The 21,236-nt window shown below is 39.1% G+C and overlaps 1 protein-coding gene across 1 annotated transcript in view; it reads right to left on the reverse strand.

Annotated features, from left to right (window-relative positions):
- The window catches only part of GRM8 (glutamate receptor, metabotropic 8), a 1,194,828-nt gene that overhangs the window by 480,215 nt on the left and 693,377 nt on the right, over nt 1-21,236 (reverse strand). The window lies entirely within an intron of this gene.

The raw sequence follows: 21,236 nt of genomic DNA on the forward strand, positions 1-21,236 counted from the left end.
GTGCCGACCCATAGCAACCCTGTATAGGGTTTCTGAGGAGCAGTTGGTGAGCTTGAACCACCGACCTTGCAGTTTAAACAGCTTTGCAGTCTGATGCATTAACCCACAGCGCCACAGGGCACTTTCTCTCTCTTTCTCTCTCTCAATCTCTCTCTATATCTATCTATCTATCTATACATACATACATACATTCACACACATTCACACACACAAAAATGTCACTGGTTTTGCTTCTCTAGAGAATCCAGACACTCTAAGACAGTGATAAACATGGTGTGCTTTCTCCTAATATGACAGTCAGTGGAATCCTAATAACCTGAATTTTCTAAAACAAAAATCCTGTTGTTCTTGTGGCACTACAGGAATGCACTGACTTACGGCACTTACACGTTCAGGTTCAAGGTTTTGTACTAGGGTATCCTTATTTTTATTGTTATTTACAACTAAGAAGCTCTGGTAGCGTAGTGGTTACGAATCGGGCTGCGAACCTTAAGGTCAGCGGTTCGAAACTACCAGCTGCTCCGTGAGAGAAAGATGAGGCTTTCTACTCCCATAAAGATTTACACCCTCGGAAACCCTGTACAGGGTCGCTATGGGTCGGAACCGACTCAACGGCACTTAACAACAACAACAACAGGATGTAAATTAAGGAGCTCTAGAAGGAGCTCTGGTAGCATAGTGGTTACGAATCAGGCTGTGAACTGCAAGGTCAGCAGTTTGAAACTACCAGCTGCTCCGCGGGAAAAAGATGAGGCTTTCTACTCCCGTAAAGATTTACAACCTCGGAAACCCTGTACAGGGTCACTATGGGTCGGAACCAACTCAACAGCACTTAATAACAACAGCAATAGTAGCATTGTGACTTGTGCATGGGGCTCCTAAGCACAAAGTCAGCAGATTGAATCCACCAGAAACTCCATGAAAGAAAGATGAGGCTTTTTGGTCCCATAAATATTTACAGCCTCGGAAATCCTTTACAGGATCGCTGTGAGTAGGAACTGGCTTGATGGCAGACACAAGCACTAGCAGCAGCAACATGCTGATTGGAGTCCTGGTATGACACTGTAAAATAAGCACTGGACTGCCAACCACAAGGTCACTGGTTTCAACCCACCAACCACTCCTCAGAAATCCTATACAGGGTTGCTATGAGATGAAAATGATTGATGGCACTTAACAACATTATATAAATTAAGCTCTGGAAAAGGGAAAGATACGACACAAAAATCTTCCAAGAGTTGTCTTACCATCCAACAACTGGTGTCCATCATTCTATTTACAAGTGACTAATAGTGTTTAGTCAGCTATACCCTTTTAAACAACAAAACTGAGAACAGTAAATGTGACAGTTCACATTAAACATCAACACTGTCCACTCCCTTGGAGTCAATTTCCACGACTCAAGGCAAGCCCAGACACACTGGGATCAGACTGTTGTGATCCAGGGGTTTTCATTGGCTGAATTTTTCAGAAGTAGATCACCAGGTTTTTCGTCCTTGTCTGCCTTCGTCTGGAAGCTCTGTTGAAACGTGCTCATCGTCATAGCCACATGCAAATCGGGGGGGGGGGGGGGGGGGGGGGGGGGGGGGGGGGGGGGGGGGGGGGGGGGGGGGGGGGGGGGGGGGGGGGGGGATGTAAGAACAGTAAAACTTTGTCCCTTTGGCTCTGTCTAGTTTTATTTCCTTCCTCCCCTACATGATGTCTCCTTGTTTAAAGATTTGGTCAGCAATGAAGTGAAATTACTACTGAAACACAGGTTCTGAGCCTCTGTTGTTGTTAGGTATTATTGAGCTGGTTCCAACTCATACAGACTCTGTACAGGGTTCCTGAGGAGTAGCTGGTGGGTTTGAGCTGCTGACCTTGCAATTAGCAGTCCAGTGCTTATCCTATAGCATCACACCAAGACTTCGTGAGCCCCTACATCTCATAATTAATACAAATGACTCTGTTACCCTTAAAAAGCATCCACTCCATTGTTCTTAAACTCTGAGCTGCAACCTGTTTGCAATCCTTGAAATCAATTTAATGGGTCACAAACAAAACAAAAATAACCAAAGAAAACATAAATTAAGTGCACCACTTATAGTAACAGAAACTACTGTTTCTTAAAATCTTTCTTTCAGTTGTGGGACGGTGTGTGTGTGTGCTGGGTTGGCATATACAATGAATGACGTATCTGTATTGCAGTTTGAAACTTATGAAACTCACTGACCTAGTCTAATCTCTTATGTTACAAATGAAGAAGCTGAGGTAGAGGCACTAAGTGGTTGTTCCACGTCTATATGTTCATGAAGAATCAGAAGCAGGAATGGACCCTAATCACCGAAGTCCAAGACTCTTCCTTTTCTAGCATGTGGCTTGAATTGAGCCTCATTTTCCCTCCCTTCATAATTCAGTTCCATTTAGGACAAGTAGTGCTTACGGGAATCGTTAAGCACATTTGTCCATGAAGAATAAAAAGACTTGAAACAGTCAATGAATTGTGGGAAGGAATGAAAAACAGGAAGGTATGAATTATGGGAAGTTTTTCTCTCACATGGATGAGGAACTGTATCTGTGGAACTTAGCAACTTTCAAAGAACTAGGTTTTCGTTTCAGTTGATTTTGTGTCGATTCTGACTCACAGTGACCCTGCACAGGGTTTCCAAGGCTGTAAATCTTTACAGGAGCAGAACGCCTCATCTTTCTCCCACGGAACCGCTTGTAACCATTACGCTACCAGAGCTTTCAGTTGATAATGGCACAAAAATGCTCCTTTGAAGCATGTTCCTTAGAAGCGAGGATGGCAAGCCTTCAGTCATACTTTGGATATATTATGAGGAGGGAGTAGTCCCTAGAGAAAGACATCATGTTTGAAAAAGTGAAGGGTCAGTGAAAAAGAGGAAGACCACCCCAACAAGATGGACTGACACAATGTTAGCAATGATGGACTCAAGCATAGCAATTAGGACTGACACAATGTTAGCAATGATGGACTCAAGCATAGCAATTATGGGAATGAATAGGTTTGCCATGAGTCAGAACCAACTCAACAGCACCTAACAACAACAATGGCCAAGAAATACAAAAACAAAGGCTCTTCTATCAGAAACTTGAATTTCAAAAACAAGAAACTGAAGCACAGCATGTTAGGTATAAGATGCATATCGTTTAGATGGAAATTGGAGTTGACTTGATGGCAGTGTGTAATCTCTGTGTAGGATGGGGCCACTTAGATGCAGGACAATGATTGTTGCCTCCATGCAATGCCCTGGATGACTGAAGAGGTCTCTCTCCTTTCTTCCCAATTTTAGGGGTCACTGCACAGGCGTAGGTATAATGCCAGTGGCTGATTAAAGCAGGTCACAGTCTGTCTGAGAGTGTTTCTGTGCCATCTTTCATAGGGACAGGGACCAGACAAGATGACCTCCCTAGTTGCCTTCCAATTAATTCAATCAGCCGCTGCTTTTATCGGACATCTTCAGGGATGTGAACCACACACTCACTCCAAGTCCTCCCCAGAAATCAACAAACACTGAGCCTGCTGACTGCATCTAATGAAGGAGACATTTCTCAGACATCATTTTTTTAGTTCATTTCTGATTTTTATTTTCTCCCCCAATAGAGAGAAACTTCCTGGAGAACAGGGGCTGGATCGGACCCCTCTGAGAACCCAAGGACATCTTAGATTTATTTGTACCAATCTGTGTTAAACCGACCTGAGTTTCTGTCTAAATAATGGATAGAAATAAGATAATCCCATTTACTTGTCCATAAGCCCCCACCCAATCCCTTTTGCTTTAACATTCTATGAAGTGTCACTCTAGGAAAATAATCTGCGATATAATAAAGTTTATCTGGAAAAACTCTTTTTAGAAAACATTTAGCCGGGAAAAAAATGTTTATTTTGTCAAATCAACAAAGCTCATGCCTTCTGTTCTTATGTTCAAATAAATGTACTAAAAAGGAAGAGAGCTGTTGGTGAGGTTTTGTTTTTAGTTTCTATCCACAGGGACTGGTGGGAAAGTTTCCATAAGAAAGAAAACAGAACCTTGAGACTAACTGCATTAGACAGTGCTGAAACAACAGATCCAAACTGAGGTAAGTGTTCACAATGACAACCCACTTCAAAGTCCTCATGAATTAGAAAGCCTGGGCTGTATTTCAACACTTCCTAAACAATCAATATAACATCAGTATTCATTAAGAAGAACTCATACACACTGTTGCCTAACATCAAAAAGTATGGAAACTGACTAGAAACTTACCTAGCAATATTTGTTTGTCAGGCTGCTGTTCCTTTCAACTATCTAACTAATATAAATGGTGGCATCCCTCAACATGGCATCTGAACTAAATTAGATCTCATAGGTTAGTCTGGGTTTGTTTGTTGTTGTTGTTATGTGCCGCGGAGTCGGTTCCGACTCATAGCAACCCTGTACAGGGTTTCCGAGGCTGTACATCTTAACGGGAGCAGAAAGCCTTCATCTTTCTCCCGCGGAGCAGCTGGTTGTTTCAAACTGCTGACCTTGCGGTTTGCAGCCCGATTTGTAACCACTACACTACCAGAGCTCCTTGTTTAGACCCAGGAAACTTTCCAAGAGAAAGGTGGCTATCCAGCCCAGGAAGGACTGAATTAGTCACCATGGATCTGTTCTGCAATCTCGCCTGGAGAGATGTAACATGACCCACTGGAATTTCGCATTGTCATCCTTGTAAGCAAATGCAAAAGAAAATATTTTCATCCTTAAACTTCCCTTGCATGCAAATGCAAGAAAAGAACAGAAAATATTTTCATCTTTAAATTTCATTGCCTGTGCTGAATATCAAAACACATTTTGCAAGAGGACTTATAAATAGAAATTTAGTAAATTTAGAGCCAATGTGAAAATCATACCCTGAGATACAGTTTAAATTTGAGCTTCACAAATCTGCTTTGTGGATTGTGTTCTTAGATGTTTATTTTTACTTCCTCATTTGTGTTACTAACATCGAGGACTTGGATAGAAAAGCTGGGAGGAGAGACTAAGCAATGTGTAGACACAATGACTGAGAAATCGCCCTCTTCTCAGAACCTCAGAGGAGGAGACCTCTGTCATGAGCCTAGGAGCTCTAGTGGTGCTGTGGGATAAGCATCGGATTGCTAACTGCAAGGTCAACAGTTCAAACCCACCAGCTGCTCCATGGGAGAAAGGCTGTCTGCTCCTGAGTAGAAACCCTGTGGAGTAGTTCTCTTCTGTCCTACAGGGTCAATCTGACTCGATGGAAGTGGGTTTGGGGGTTGTATTGAGCCAAACACCGTGCCAGACACGTTGGACCTGCTGTTGCACAATTCTCATAATAACTGAGGCAAGTTGTATTAGTCCCATTTTATAGATAGGAAAATTGAGTCTCAGATTGATGAAATAACTTATCCATTAATCCTCAGATTTAGTAAACTGTAAATCCAAGACTCTCACTGCTTCAGTCTATTCACTATGCCTTGTGGTTTTCCATTACATTTTGGGGCTAAACAACAAGGACTGACCAACGGCAGCAGGATGGATTTAAATTATGATATAAGCCTGATACCCACTCCTTGGCTAGACCGATCTCTTTCAATTGCGTTACCAATAACAAAACATGGGAGAGAAATCTTTGCCAGATCCTTTCTATTTGAAAGTATCTTAGACAACACAGATGGTCTATCCATTTTCTCCATTGACTTCTTGGTCAAATGTAACCGAAGCCACAAAAGTCATTTGAAAAGCTTATAGTGATTCTATCATTCAAAAATAAGGAGTTCTGGTAGCGTAGTGGTTACGAATCGGGCTGCAAACCTTAAGGTCAGTAGTTCAAAACTACCAGCTGTTCCGAGGGAGAAAGATGAGGCTTTCTGCTCCTGTAAAGATTTACAGCCTCGGAAACCCTGTACAGGGTCGCTATGAGTCGGAACTCTAAGGCACATAACCACCACCACCATCATTCAAAAAGATATTGTTTGCATTGATTATATTCATTGTTCCCAAAATGAGTCACTTAAACATCTGTTAAGTCCTACAATCCAAAAAAAATTGATCTTTTCCACCTATTACAATGATAAAATACAATACAATTATATAAAAGAGCATGAAGAATTCAGTTTTACCCACAAATGGGCTTTAATGTAACTGTACAGTTAAAAATGCAATTTGTAGGAATGGAAAATGCTCTTAGATTAATTATGTCTGGACTTGAGGAAAAGAGTTCACGAATTGTGTCCATGCAAATAGTAATCCGGTTAGTTCAAATTAAAGAAAAGAAAAATATCAGATGGAAAACAAACCAAAAATAAATAAATAAATAAAAATAGCAATAGATTTTGCAAGCTGATATAAATCTAGCCTTAATGAAACATAAGCTCTTCTTCTAGACAAAAATATATTTCACATTGTCCGGAATACATGCATAGCCTTCTAGCATATGGCATTCTAAGTAGGCAGCAGTCTTTTCTGATCTGTCTATAAATTATCAAAGAAGAGAGAACAAAGAGCAAAGAGATACAGTGTCAAACAGGTTACAAATGACTGCTCACAGGAAGGCAAGACACTGTTTCCTGTATGTACTTAGTTTGTCTACAGTATGATTTATAACATGCAATAAGATTATCATTATAAGCATCCTACATGTGCTACCTTTATTTTGCATTTCCTGCTTGCCATGTTGAAATTTAAGATAGTCTGATAATATTCAAAAGACTAACAACATCCAAATAGTAATGAAACACAATAACAGAGTGATTACTATTCAATGGGGGAAAAAATGGAGTCTTTTTTTTTTCTCAATCTAACTGTAATCTGTTTATAATTATGGCCCTGCAAACAAGACAACACATAAAGAAACTGCAAGAAAGTCCGAGTCAGCGTCCATGGTATAAATTTATGGTATCTTCAAGCATTTTATCTTTACAGAGCTGACATACAATGCGGACTCCATGGCTCTTCAGCTCAGCTGCCTTCATCAACACCTTCTTGATGTACAGGTTAATGCTCTGCAGAAGTGAATTTGTTTGTTTTCTTTTTAATGTTAAAATCCCATAGATCATGACAAATAGCAAAGGTTTAAAATATAAATAACTAGTACTAACCTCCAGAAGAATGTAGCTTCTTATTTATCTGTGACAAATAACAAGTCTGAAGAAATATGGGAAATGTTCTCCCAATAATATCTGGACTGTATATCTGATATCATGACTTGTTTATATCACTTGTATAAGAGTATATCATTGTAGTAGAATAGAAAGTGTGAGTTGTCCTCTATTACTCCAGTCACCTACATTTTCTATTTGGTGACTTACCGGTGAAGACTTGTTCTACAACTATATCCTATAGACTAAGATCACTTTATCTGGAAAACTGGAAGAGGTAGACTCTTGCTCAATTTATTCAAATAGTTGAATCACTAACCTATTTTCCAACTGGCATTTTGGGCAGTCGAATCTATTTAATTCTAAAACTGGTTTCTGTGTAAGAGCACATTCCTAAAGGTATCATTAATGTTCTACCTTTAAAGGAGAGAGAAAGTGAAGATCCAGCAAGATGGCTGACTAGGCAACCATTCTACATAGACCCTCTACAACAGAGATACAAGAGACCAAATGAAACAGATACAGATGATAATCCTGGAACCTTGAGCTTCAGAGGAAAGGATGAAGAAGTGGACTGAATACTGACTAGGAGCTGAACAAGGTGGTGAGAAAGAAGACAGACTAGTGAATTGTTAGCTGGCCTGACTCCATGTGGCCATCTTAAACTTTTGTTAGCAGCACTGGATTTAAGTAATCACTTGACATTGCAGACACACACCGCTGACCGGCAACCAGAAAGGTGTGTATCTCTCTTATTCCCCAAACTTCACTGGTGACCAGAAGCATGGCCAGCCCTCACCCTCATCAACCCCCAGCTTGGCCAGAGGTGCAGCCTAGCTACTGGAGCCAGGCCATAGCAAGGGGGCACAAGGTGACCTATGCTTCTTCAGAGCTGCAGAGTGCACAGATCTGGTCCCCAGGCAGCTAGAGACTAGTAGGAACTCTCATACCCAGACATCTTACCTCCAGTGCCTTCTGGGTCCCTTCTGGGAACAAGGACCTGACCTCAGCCACCAATAGGCCCTGCAGTAACTACTTCCAGATTGGGTGTCCTGACCATAGACAGCACCTAGGCCTACAGGAACTTTTTCGAGGGATGTTGTTGTTGTTAAGTGCCGTGGAGTCGGTTCCGACTCATAGTGACCCTGCACAGGGTTTCCGAGGCTGTAAATCTTTACGGGAGCAGAACACCTCATCTTTCTCCCGCGGAACCGCTGTTAGTTTCGAACTGCTGACCTTGCGGTTCACAGCCCGATTCGTAACCACTATGCTACCAGAGCTCCTGGATAGGCACACCATATTATTATCTCTCCCCATCCTACCTATGGAGCTCTTTGGCTGAAAGGAGACCCCCCAACTTCTGCCTGCCTGACTCTGACCCCTGCCCTAGTTGTCTTTGCATTGTTTGTTTTCCTTTTCTCTTGTCTCCTTCATGTCTCTTTAACTTGTGTTCTTTTTATCCTATCTTTCTCCATTTACCTTATTTATTTTCTTCTGTTTCTCTTCCCCGCCCCCTCTCTTTTCGTTCCCTCTTGATTTTTCTTGTTACGCTTCTCTTATCTCTTTCTCTTTTCTTATTACCTTTCTCTAGTTTTACTTAATTTTCTTCTTTCTTTCTATCTCATTTTCTCTTCTGTGGTTTTCTTTTCCATTTTTGCTTTTTTAATTATTATGTTCTTTTTTTATTGCTGCTGCCTCCCCCACTTTATTTATTTTGCTATCATTTGTTTATTTGGCTTTTTTTTTTTTTCTTTTTTGCTAGTATGTGTTTGTATATTTTCTTCTTGCCCATCCAATGGACAATAGCTACAATGCCCATACATGCTCATCACATCTGTAACCTCTGCAGCCTCACCTACTGGGAAAGAGTTCTTACCAGCTTCAATACCATCTGATTAAAAATAAATAGCAAATATTAGCAGCCAATCCCACCCTGAACTGAGATGCACGAACAATGAATAGAAAACCATCCCCTGCTGTCATTCTCTAATCACACCTACCACGAGGCAGGTGATGAGTGCCTAGAAACACAGCAACGTGCAATCATTAACTAAGTACAAACATAACATTACTCAATACAATTATAACACTACTAAATACAAATATAACAATAACTAAATATAAATATATAAGGACACCACTATGCCTTGAACACAACAAAAAGTTTCCATACACACAAAGAAACAAGACAGACTGGCTCAAACAAGTGACCAAGATACAAAGCTAGGATATGTTTTGGGAGGTGTTTTTCAGGAAGTACAGGTTATGATAAAGAATCTAAAACAATAACATTCAGGTTCCTTCAACAGACTAAGGGAAAGAACAAAAATTCTATAGATGTAAACAAAAAGAACACAGAAAAAACTTTAGAAAGTTTCACAAAACTACTAGAATAAATAGACACAGTAAATGAAAAAGGAGAAACAATACAAAATTTGCAAGTAGAAATGTTGTTGTTGTTGTTTAAAGTGCCATCAAGTTGGTTCGAACTCATAGCAATCCTGCATAGGGCTTCCAAGGAGCAGCTGGTGAGTTTGAACTTCCAATCTGGTGGTTCAAGACAACCTTGTGGTCCAGTGCTTTATCTTACATTGCCAAATCAGGACTCTTATTAGAAATACAGAAGGTTAACATTATGGTTTTAAAAATATATTGGAAGAATGAAAGAGTACATTTTAATCAATGGAAGACAAAATTAGTGAGCTTGAAGACAAATCTCTCAATACTAGTTTGCTAGAAGCGCAATCAGGAAAACTAAGGGGAAAAAAACCCCAATATTAGTCATCAAGAAGAATAACTTATAGGTGATTGGGATTCTAGAACAGGAAGAGACAATAAAAAGGACAGAAAAATATTGTTGAGAAGTTGGTGGACGAAAACTTCCCTAACATTGTGAAAAATGAAAGGTTAAGCATTCAAAAAGCTAAACAAACACTAAATAGAATAGACCCCAAAAGAACATCACCAAGACAGATTATAATCAATCTTTCCAAAACCAAAGACAAGAATCCTGAAAGCAGCTTGGAGAAAACCAAAATTTTAACTACAGGGAAAAATAAGTAAGAGTAAACTCTGACTCCTCAGCAGAAATCATACAAACAAGACACCATTGGGATGATATATAAAAACTTCTAAATAATAATAATAAACACCAACCAAAAGTAGTCACTCCAATGCCACTGTGAATTTAAGACATTCCGACATACACAGAAATGAAAGGCATTTGTAATAACCAGACCAAATTTACATAAAACACTAAATGGAGGTTTTTGGACAGAGAACCAACAACAGATGAAAACAACTTGGGATAACCATACATGATGACATCAAGTAGAAGTCAATCCAGATATAGGAAATATCCAAAGTAAAAGAAGCATACGACATTGAAAATAGGGAACCAGAGATATCCATAAATAATGAAGACAACTACAAAGCAAAAATGAAGACTTTAGCGTAGTTTCAGAACTTCAAATGGCAAAGAAGTAAATTTCTATTAAACTGAAGAAACTGATAAATTACAGAGTGAACTTAAAGAAAATGAATCAACATCCTAAAAAAATACAAAAGAGGAACATCATAAAGATTTAATAAACACTAAAACAATGCGCTTTTGTTAGGTACCATTGAGTTGGTCCAACTCATGTGACCCTGTGCACAACAGAATGAAACACTGACTGGTCCTACAAGAAAACCCAGAATCAACAAGAACTCAACACAGAAAACTATTTAAAACAATGAAACCAGTAGCCCCACGAAAACACACGCAGCAAAATGACAATCTTCATTCCTATCTACTGATAATTATGTTAAAGGTAAAAGGATTTAAAGCTGGGTGGGATTCACTGGAAATCATTGGAGAAATAAATTGATTAACACAACGAATCTAGAGTGAAAACAACATGCCCAGTGTGTCTACTAGAACAAAGTTAAATATAAAACTACCCTAGATATAGAGACCTTCAAGATGGAGAGACTGTCTGACAAAACCACTGGAGTCCATCCTGGAATGCTGGAGTCAAGCCCATTGTCCCCACAGAAAAACAGCTTAAATTTTTGTTTCAAGAACTCATGAGGCCAAAACAAATTTTTGAATCTGATTCAGAGCAGGTACAGAATCTCCAACCCTGACTAAGATATAGCTTTCCAACAAGGGACACTTGCAAATATATCCCATTGTGAGTGATGATCAACATCCCAGAAGCCTTTACAACAGAATCCATCTTGCAGAAAGGCTGCATATACATCCACTTGCCATAACCTCTCCCAGCTGAGCAAATTTCAGGAAGAACTGTCCAGTTCCTTTGTTATCCCATTTCTCTCATTATCAGTAAAAAGTATAACTGCTATGTTTAAAACTTACTCGTGATACATGTGTCACGTTGCTTCAAAGCCTGCCACCTCTCCCCTTGACAAAGTACTTTCACTCCTACTAATATGTTCCTTGCTTGCATGATAAGCCTGCTCTCTTCCTTTGTTATTCTTACTTAGCAGAGAAAGACTCTTTAATCTAGGGAAACATCCTACAACAGATTAAATGTACCAGCCAAGAGATGGAAAGTAGCAAAATGAACAAGAAAGCAAGATCTTTCAATAGGCTATTTACAAGTGACATGCCTGACACAGAAAGGCTATAAAAATTGGCTAAAAATATCAAAGGATGGAAAAAATATATAGCAAGCTAACAGCAATCAAGAATAAGCAGAAGTGACAATATTAATTTCTGATAAAATAGACTTTAAGATAAAAACCAGCATATGCAACAACAAAGGACATATGCTATCATGATTAAAGGGTCACCTGAACAAGAGGACATGACCATAATAAATATCTATGCTCCCAGTGACTTGGCATCAAAATGCATAAATCCAACTCTAACAGAACTTAAGAAATAGACAGCTATAAAATAATAGCAAGAAATTGAACACACAACTTTTGATGAAAGACAGAACTAGAAAGAAAATGAACAAAGACACAGCAGAACTTGAAAACACAATCAACCAACTTGACCTTATAGATTTATACAGAGCACTCCACACAACAATAGTACAATATATACATTCTTTTCCAGTGCATATGAAACATTCTCCAGAATAGATCACATGTCAAAGCCACAAAGCAAGCTTCAATAAAATAAAACACATCAAAATACAACAAAGCATCTTTTCTGCTCACAACACTATAAAATTAAAAATCAAGACTAGGGAGATCAAGGAAAAGATAATGAAATACATGAAAATTTAGTAACACCTTGCTTAAAAACTACTGTATACAGAGGAAGGTAGAATCTCCCCTGAGTAGTATCCAATCTGTCTGGGTGGGACTGATGAAAGGAGATGTGGATAGCACTCATGTAGTACAATAGTGGAAAATTACTATCAGGACTGACTGTGAGGGTTGGAAATGTAAAGGTAGAAGTTTTGTAGCAAAAGGAGGGGAGTGGTTGACTTTGCAGTCCAGGAGCAGAGGTCCGGGACCATCAAGGGAGAAGAGCAGAGTGCAAAACCCTACCCAGAGAAGCAGTGACACCAGAGATGGAGGCAGAGATGATGACATGGAGAGATGGAGTGGCTAGGAACTCTAGACCTAGAGAGGGAGAGGGGCTATGTGCTGAAGACCAGGGGACCAGCTTGCAGCATGTACCATTTGGTTGGTTGATGCTGCATGGAGGGGATTGCAACCATGGCAATGTAACTATGTAGACAGGATAAATGTAAAGCTAATGTTCCCCCATGTAAATTATCACATAATTCATAATAAAACATAAAAAAAAAAAAAAAAACTACCACCCCAAGCAGGTAATGGCAATGGTTGAGAAACATGATAAATGTCACTGAATAACATACATGAAGAATATTGAAATGGTCAATGACTTGTTACATAAATAGCACAATAAAGAAATCTAGCCCCCTCCCCCCGAAAAAAACTACTGTATAATAGAAGACGTAAAAATGAAATATAAAATTCCTTCAATCAAACAAGAATGAAAATACAACATATCAAAACTTTTAGAACAGAGCAAAAACAGGGCTGAGAGGGCAATTTATAGCAATAAATGCACACGACCAGAAAGAAAAAAGAACCCAAATCACATCTCAACCTAACATCTCCAACAATTAGAAAAGTAGCAAAATAAGCTTACAGTCACCAGAAGGAAATAAATAATAAAGATTATTGAAGAAATAAATGAACTAGAAAACAGAAAATCAATAGGATCAACAAGACAAGAAATTGGTCCTTTGAAAGGATTAATGGAATCTACAAACCAATGACAAATCTAACAAAAGAAAAGAAGGAGGAGGAACATGCAAATACAGAAATAAGAAATGAAATGGATGATACCAAAGCGGAAGCAAAGAAAATGAGAAGAAGAGAATACTTCTTTGAAAATCTACAAGTAATGGACAAATTTCTAGAAACACACTACCTACCTAAAATAACACATAGTACAGTAGAAAACTTGAACAGACTTATAACAAAAGAAGAAATTAATCACATCATTAAAAACTCACAACTAAAAACGTCTGTGCCCAAGACTCCTCCCTTTCTGGCATGTTGGTAAATTCTACCAAAATATTCTGTGACAAGCTGAAACCAATTTTAGTCAAACTATTACAGAATATATGAGGATGGGTCAAAAATTATCCACATTCTCTCTGTAGAACTGATGTTAGTCAAATTTGAGAGAAGAAAAATTTGACATAACCTCCTCGCTTTTTAATATACTTTGTCCATCAACTAGTTTTCGGATTCCTTTATTAAAAAATGTTTTAGGCTGAGTTGCAAGCCACAAATGCACTGTTGTCTTCACTTCATCAGGGTGACTCTTCATTCTCAAAGGAATGCTTTTAGGGGACCAAACAGTTGAAAGTCTGATGGAGCAAGATCAGGACTCCAGGGAGGATGTTTAAACACCTCAAAATAATGTTTTGCAGAGTATTTTGCATATGTTTTTGCAGAGTGTGTGGGGACATGCATTATCGTGCACCATCACAGTCCCCTTGGATAGCAATACTCAGAGTTTAATTCAAAATTTAGGCTTTAGCTCATTATAATGTAAAGAGCATCTCATTGTGAAGAGCACTATTGATTGTTGAAACTTTTTCCTAACAGTGTTCTAATACTAACCCTTGAAGTTCCCAGAAAACTGTAAGCATCAATTTTCCAGCTGATGGTTGACTTTTGAACTTTTTCTTGGTCCACGATTGAGGATGTTTCCATTCCATATTCTGACATTCACTCTCAGGCTCATAGTGATGAATCCATGTAATCCAAATAACAATTTCTTTTAAGAAACTTTTACCTTCCTTCAAGTATCGGTCCAAATTTTGTTTGCAGATGTTCAAATGCTTTTGTTTATGCTTTTCCATGAGTTATTTTAGTACTCCTCTTGCACAAATTTTTCAAAACCCAAGTCTGTTGTGGATCATTTGATAGGAAGAACCATGGCTGATTTGCAAATGATTTGCCACATAATCTGCTGCCACTCATCCGTTAGACAGGATCATTTCACATGCATATTCAATGTGGTCCACCAGCATCATGGAGGTGGACAAGTGTTTTAATATAACCGCAATGTGGATAATTTTTGAATCACCCTCCTGGAAAATGATGGAAAGCTCCCAAATTCACTTAATGATGTGAGCATAACCCTGATACCAAAACCAGGCAAAGACATCACTAAGGTGTAAAATTATAGACCAACAGCCTTCTTGAAAATAGATGCAAAAATTCTCAACAAAATCCTAGCCAATATAATTCAACAGCATATATATATAAAATATAATACATCATGACCAAGATTCATACCAGGGAAACAAGGATGGTTCAATGTCAGAAAAACAATCAACATAATCTATCACAAAAGTAAAACAAAGGAAAAGAATCACATGATCATATCACATAAGAAAGCTCTGGATACAATAGGAGAAAATGTAGAACAAAATTTTAAAATCATAAGAAAACAAACAAGCAGGCATACTAGTCAAATAGGTTGGTGGGACTCCAAGACTTTGGCCCTTGGTCACTCTTCAGGTCTGGAACTGAACTTACCTCTGGGGCTCAATTTTCAGTCAAAGAATAGAGAGGACAATAATACTAGTGAGTTATGCACATTCAAGATCAAAAAGGCAGCATTTGCCTAAGGGTAAAATTCAGAAGGGTAGGGAAAGAAGGAGGAATGGAAACAAGAAAGACAAAGAGGAAGTGGGAAGAGTGATGTTAACACTGAGGGCATTACAATCAAGATGAAGCGTCTGATTCATTGAATGCAAAACCAATGATCTGCTCTGTACATCTTCACTCAATTCACAATAAAAAAGGTTTTTTAAGAAGGGAGAGATGGAAGGATGTCCGTACCTGGCATAATCAAGGTGTACATTAAATTTTCCTTTCTTTTAATACATAAGGAGATACTCTACTTCCTAGAAAGAAATTAAATCCATGTAGCTGCATAAACAGGTAATGATCATACATTCCTGCATACTATCATTTTCAATTAAGTGTTGAGAATTGATGCATTTGAGTTACAGTGTTGGAGGAGAATACTGAAAGTACCATGGGCTGCCAAAAGAACCAACAGATCTGTGTTGGAAGAAGTGCAGCCAGAGTGCTCTTTGGAGGCCAGGATGGCCAAACTTCGTCTCTCATACTTCGGACATATTGTCAGGAGAGACCAGTCACTGGAGAAGGATATCATGTTTGGTAAGGTGGAGGGTCAGAGAAAAAGAGGGAGATCCCTAGCAAGATGGATTGGCCAAGTGGCAGCATCAGTGGGCTCAAGCGTGGCAGCAATTGTGAGATTGGTCCAGGACCATTCTATTGTGCATAGGGCCGCTATGAGTCAATACCGACTTGATGGCACCTAACAACAACATCATTTTTAATTAAGTGTTGAGCATTTGATTTTACATGAATAATTAATTGTTAGAGCTCCACAAGTAAGCAACTATTGTATTAGCATTTTATATAAAAGTTTACTTGTTTTCTCTTTAAAGATTATGGCTGTAAGTGCTAGAGGTGTATCAGCTATGTTTTCACAGAGTTGTACCAAGGTTATCCGAGAGAGAAGAGGTGTTTACCACAGCAGAGACCTCTATGGAGTGAGGGCTGCACAGATGGCAGCAGGAACATATGGTAAAGAGCAGTGTGGAGTCCAAACTGGTGAAGGTGAATGAAGAAGAGCCGTGGAGATGCCCCACAGAAGTGGATACAGACAGGAGTGACTGGCAACTGCCTCAGTGAGAATGTGGAGCTCTAAATTGAAGAAATAGCCATGGACGTCATGAGATGACAGTACTACGCTAAACTATAAAATGGTGAATCATGCCTTTCCTGAAGGGAGTGAGTAGGACATCTGAGATTCTCATTAGCTCTTTGAGACCAGTATGGTGTCATTTGATAAATGGCAATGCTAGTGTTGTAAACGGAGCTCAAGCATCTGGTTGAATAAGTGAACATCCCCAAGTGCCCAGCTTGTTAACACAGAGCATTGTCCTCACCTAGAAAAGTTGTCTGAGTACTAATGATTCACACATCTTACATATATGCAGTTACAATTGTAATGGAAAAAAGCACGATCCTGCCATAGCACATAGTTCTCTATAATACTGCATTCTTAGTTTTAAAAATAGCCTTAATTTGAGATGTCATATTTAGATAACTCTTCCCTCACTACCAGCTTTCTTTTTCTATTTTCACTTTATGATTTGCATTCACAACACAGATCTTCTATAAGAGTTACTATTGGTTTTCTACCTTCTACACTCTATTCACACTTTACACACAAAGCATCATCTGTATTGTTTCACAGCAACTGGTTTCCCCAAGAGTTTTTAAAAAAGGCCTCTGTCACCAGGGAGGTGCCAACTCAAAGTGGTGAGCCACTCACTGAGTTCTGGGCACAGTCAACCTAAGTAGAGGATGGAGAAGACAAGCATGCTTTGTCCCCTTTCTTAGGAGCTCTGAGGAGGAAACAGACTGGTCACGTCTCATGTCACATTACAGGTTTGTGTTCATGAGCATAGTCCTCAAATGATCTCTCAAAGGATTTTGTTCATTATTATTTATCACCAATTGGTTAGAAAAACAGCCTTTGGGCATACTTTGTGGGTGAAACAGTTATAGGGCTGGTTAACTAAAATGCCATAAATATATAGCTCTTAATCATCAATTTTAATCAAGCCATTAATCACTATATAGAAACTGGACATGTAATTAAGGGCACAGGATTTTTGGAGAGATGGCGGCAGAGATACTCCAAAGACACACCTGAACATTCTTCCTTCGATGGAACTGTGGGCTTGCTGATGCTGAATTTGCTTGTAAATTCCCCTTCAAAGAAAGCTCACAGATTACAAATGCAATGTTTTCAGAGTGGTTACTGAAAAAAAACAGCAGTTCAAATTCAAAATCAAAAAATGACCAGATTTACTGGTCTGATATAGACTAGTAGAGCCACCGAGACAGTGGTTCTTTGACATCCTTTGTGACTAGAACTGAACTCACCCCTGGAGATCAACTTTGAGCCAAACAACAGACAGACCTATATAGGGACCAATAGCGTTCATGAGGAAGGTACATACTCCACAGAACAATCAGCCATAGTAGACCAAAAGGGCACCAGCTGCCCATAATTACAACTCAGAAGGCAGGAAGGGGCACGTCACAAGGAGATGTGGAATAGAGGACCCAGCGGGCAAGTGGGAAGAGTACTATTACATTGAGGAAATTGCATCCAATGTCACAAAACAAAGTGTGTATAAAGTGTTGAATAAAAACTAATTTGCTCTATAAAATTTCATACTACAATTTTAAAAAAAAGTCTGCAGTCCATATAATATGGACTACTGTTTCTAATATATGGCCATACTGTACTCTGGAAGGCCGGTCTATGCCCCCCATCAAGACCAGGGAACTAGGAAGTAGGAAGGGCAGGAGGAGACTTTGAAGTTGATTCAGTTCATGAGGATGTCCACTCCACGACCAATATTTGCTTCTTGATAAAAAATTTAACAGAAATTCATGTCTGTTATGAACTCTTTTAACCAATATCTATCACCCCAAGAAATCCAAAGCAAACAACCAACCAACGGCCGTCAAGCCTATTCCAACTAATAGCGACCCTCTGTAGGGTTTCCAAGACTAAATCTTCATGGGATCAGACAGCTTCATCTTTCTGCCAAGAAGCAGTTCAAGGGTTTGAGCTACTCTTATGGTTAGCAGCCCAGGGCTTATCCCACAGAGCTACAACAGCTCCTGAAAACAAATCACTGTTTACACCAGTTCTCAGTATAAGCTCCCTGGATCAGCAACAGCCGCATCACCTGAAATCAGGTCCCTCCTAGTTAATTGGAAACCCTGGGGTGAGGTCCAGCAATCTGTGCTTTAACCAGGTCACTCTGATGAACACAGAATTGTAAGACCCATTGATTTAAACCAAACAAGAAGGTGTACTTATTCTAAATTACTTCAATGACTCTCAGTTTGCATCATTTATTAATCTGAAACTGATCAGCTATCTTGACTTTATCAGATATACCTTTCTATCACCCACCTGTCAGTTTGTCGTACTGTGTAGCTTGTGAATTGCTGTGATTCTGGAAGCTATGCCACTGGTACTTTAAATACCAGCAGGGTCACCCATGGTGGACAGGTTTGAAATGAGCTTCCAGACTAAGACAAACTAGGAAGAAAGAGTGATGAACTACTTCCAAATCTTTAGTCACTGAAAACCTTATGAATAGCAGAGAAACACTGTCAGATATAGTGCTGAACATTGAGCCCCTCAGGTTGAAAAGCACTCAAAATGTGACTGAGAAAGAGCTGCCTCCTTAAAGTAGAGTTGACCATGATGACGTTAATGGAGTAAAGTCTGTGGGAGAAAAGTCCACAAGACCTTCATTGGCTTATGGGGCACAACTCAAAATGAAGACAAAGAGTTGTAAACATCCACTGAAAATCAGAACATTATTAAGTATGAATCTGGGAAAATTGGAAGTTGTCAAAAATGAAATGGAACACATAAACATAGATATCTTAGGCATTGTTGTTGTTGTTACTAAGTGCCGTCGAGTCAGTTCTGACCCATAGGGACCCTGAACAGGGTTTCCGAGGCTGTAAATCTATACGAGAGCAGAAAGCCTCATCTTTCTCCCGCAGAGCAGCTGGTCGTTTCGAACTGCTGACCTTGTGGTTTGCAGCCTGATTCGTAAGCACTATGCTACCAGAGCTCCTATCTTAGGCATTAGTGAGCTGAAATGGACTGGTATTGGCCATTTTGAATCTGAAGACCACATGGTTTACTATGCCAGAAATGGCAAATTGAAAAGGAATGATGTTGCATTCATTGTCAAAAAGAACACATCCAGATCAGTCATGAGGTACAATGCTGTCTGTGATAGGATAATATCCATGTGCCTACAGGAAAGCTCAGTTAATATCACTATTATTCAAATTTATGCACCAACGAGTAACCCAGTGAGGATGAAATAGAAGAATTCTACCAACTTCTTCAATCTGAAATCGATCAAACATGCAATCCAGATGTATTGATCATTACTAGTGATTGGAATGCAAAGGTTGGGAGCAAAGAGGAAGGATCAGTAGTTGGAAAATATGACCTTAGTGATAGAAATGATGCTGGAGAACTCATGATAGAATTATATAAAACCAATGATTTGTTCATTTCAAATACCTTCTTTGGATAGCATAAGAGACGACTATACACATGGACCTCACCAGATGGAATACATAGAAATCAAATTGACTACATCTGAGGAAAGAGACGATGGAAAAGCTAGATATCATTAGTCAAAACAAGGCCAGGGAGAGACTGTTGAACAGACCATCAATTACTCATATGCAAATTCAAACTGAAGCTGAAAAAAATGAAAACAAGTCCATGATAGCCAAAATATGACCTTGAATATATCCCACCTGAATTTAGAGATTGTCTGAGGAACAGATTTGATACATTAAATACGAAAGACTGAAGACCAGGAGAATTGTGGGATGACATCAAGAACATCATACATGAAGAAAGCAAAAGGTCAATAAGAAGACAAGAAACAAGGAAAAAGTCAAAATGGATGTCAGAAGAGACACTGAAACTTGCTCTCCAGCATACAGATGCTAAAGCAAATGGAAGAAATGAGGTGGTACAGGAGCTGAACAGAAAATTTCAAAGAGCAGCTTGAGAAAATAAAGCCAAATATTACAACAAAATGTGCAAAGATCTGGAGTCAGAAAACCAAGGAGGAAGAACATGCTCAGCATTTCTCAAGCTGGAGGAACTAAAGAAAAAATTAAAACCTCAACTTTCGTTATTGAAGGATTCTCTGGGCAAATTATTGAATGATGCAGAAAGCATCAAGAAAAGATGGAAGAAATACACAGAGTCACTGTATCAAAAGGGAGTGGATAATGTTCAACAGTTTCAAGAAGTAGCATATGATCAAGAGCCAATGATACTGAAGAAGGAAGTCCAAGGTGCATTGAAGGAATTGGAAAAGAATAAGGCACCAGGAATTGATGGAATAAAAATTGAAATCTTCAAGAAAGTGATATAGCACAAGAGGTACTCACTCATCTCTGCCAAGAAATTTGGAAGACAACTATCTGACCGACTGATTGGAAGAGGTCCATATTTGTGCCCATTCCAAAAAGAGGTGACCCAATGGAATGCAGAAATTTGGACAATCTCTTTGATATCCCATGCAAGTAAGTTTTACTAAAGGTAATACAGAAACGGCTGCAAGCATACACTGACAGAGAACTTCCAGAGGTTCAAGCCAGAATCAGAAGAGGCCGTGAAATGAGGGATATCATTGCTGATGTCTGATGGATCTTGTCTGTAAGCAGAGAATATCAGAAAGATGTTTACCTGTGCTTTATTGACTATGCAAAGGCTTTTGTTTGTGTTGATCATGACAAGCTGTGGACAACATTGTGAAGTATGAGTATTCCGGAACTCTTAGTTGTGCTCATGAGGAACCTGGACCTGGACCAAGAGGCAGTTGTTCGAACAGAACATGGGAACACTGAATGGTTTAAAATTAAGAAAGATGTGTGACAGAGTTGTATTCTTTCACCATACTCATTCAACCTGTATGCTGAGCAAATAATCTGAGAAACTGGGTTATATGAAGACTATATA

Source organism: Chrysochloris asiatica, unplaced genomic scaffold (genome assembly GCF_000296735.1).
Source record: "Chrysochloris asiatica unplaced genomic scaffold, ChrAsi1.0 scaffold00032, whole genome shotgun sequence".
NCBI lineage: Eukaryota > Metazoa > Chordata > Mammalia > Afrosoricida > Chrysochloridae > Chrysochloris > Chrysochloris asiatica.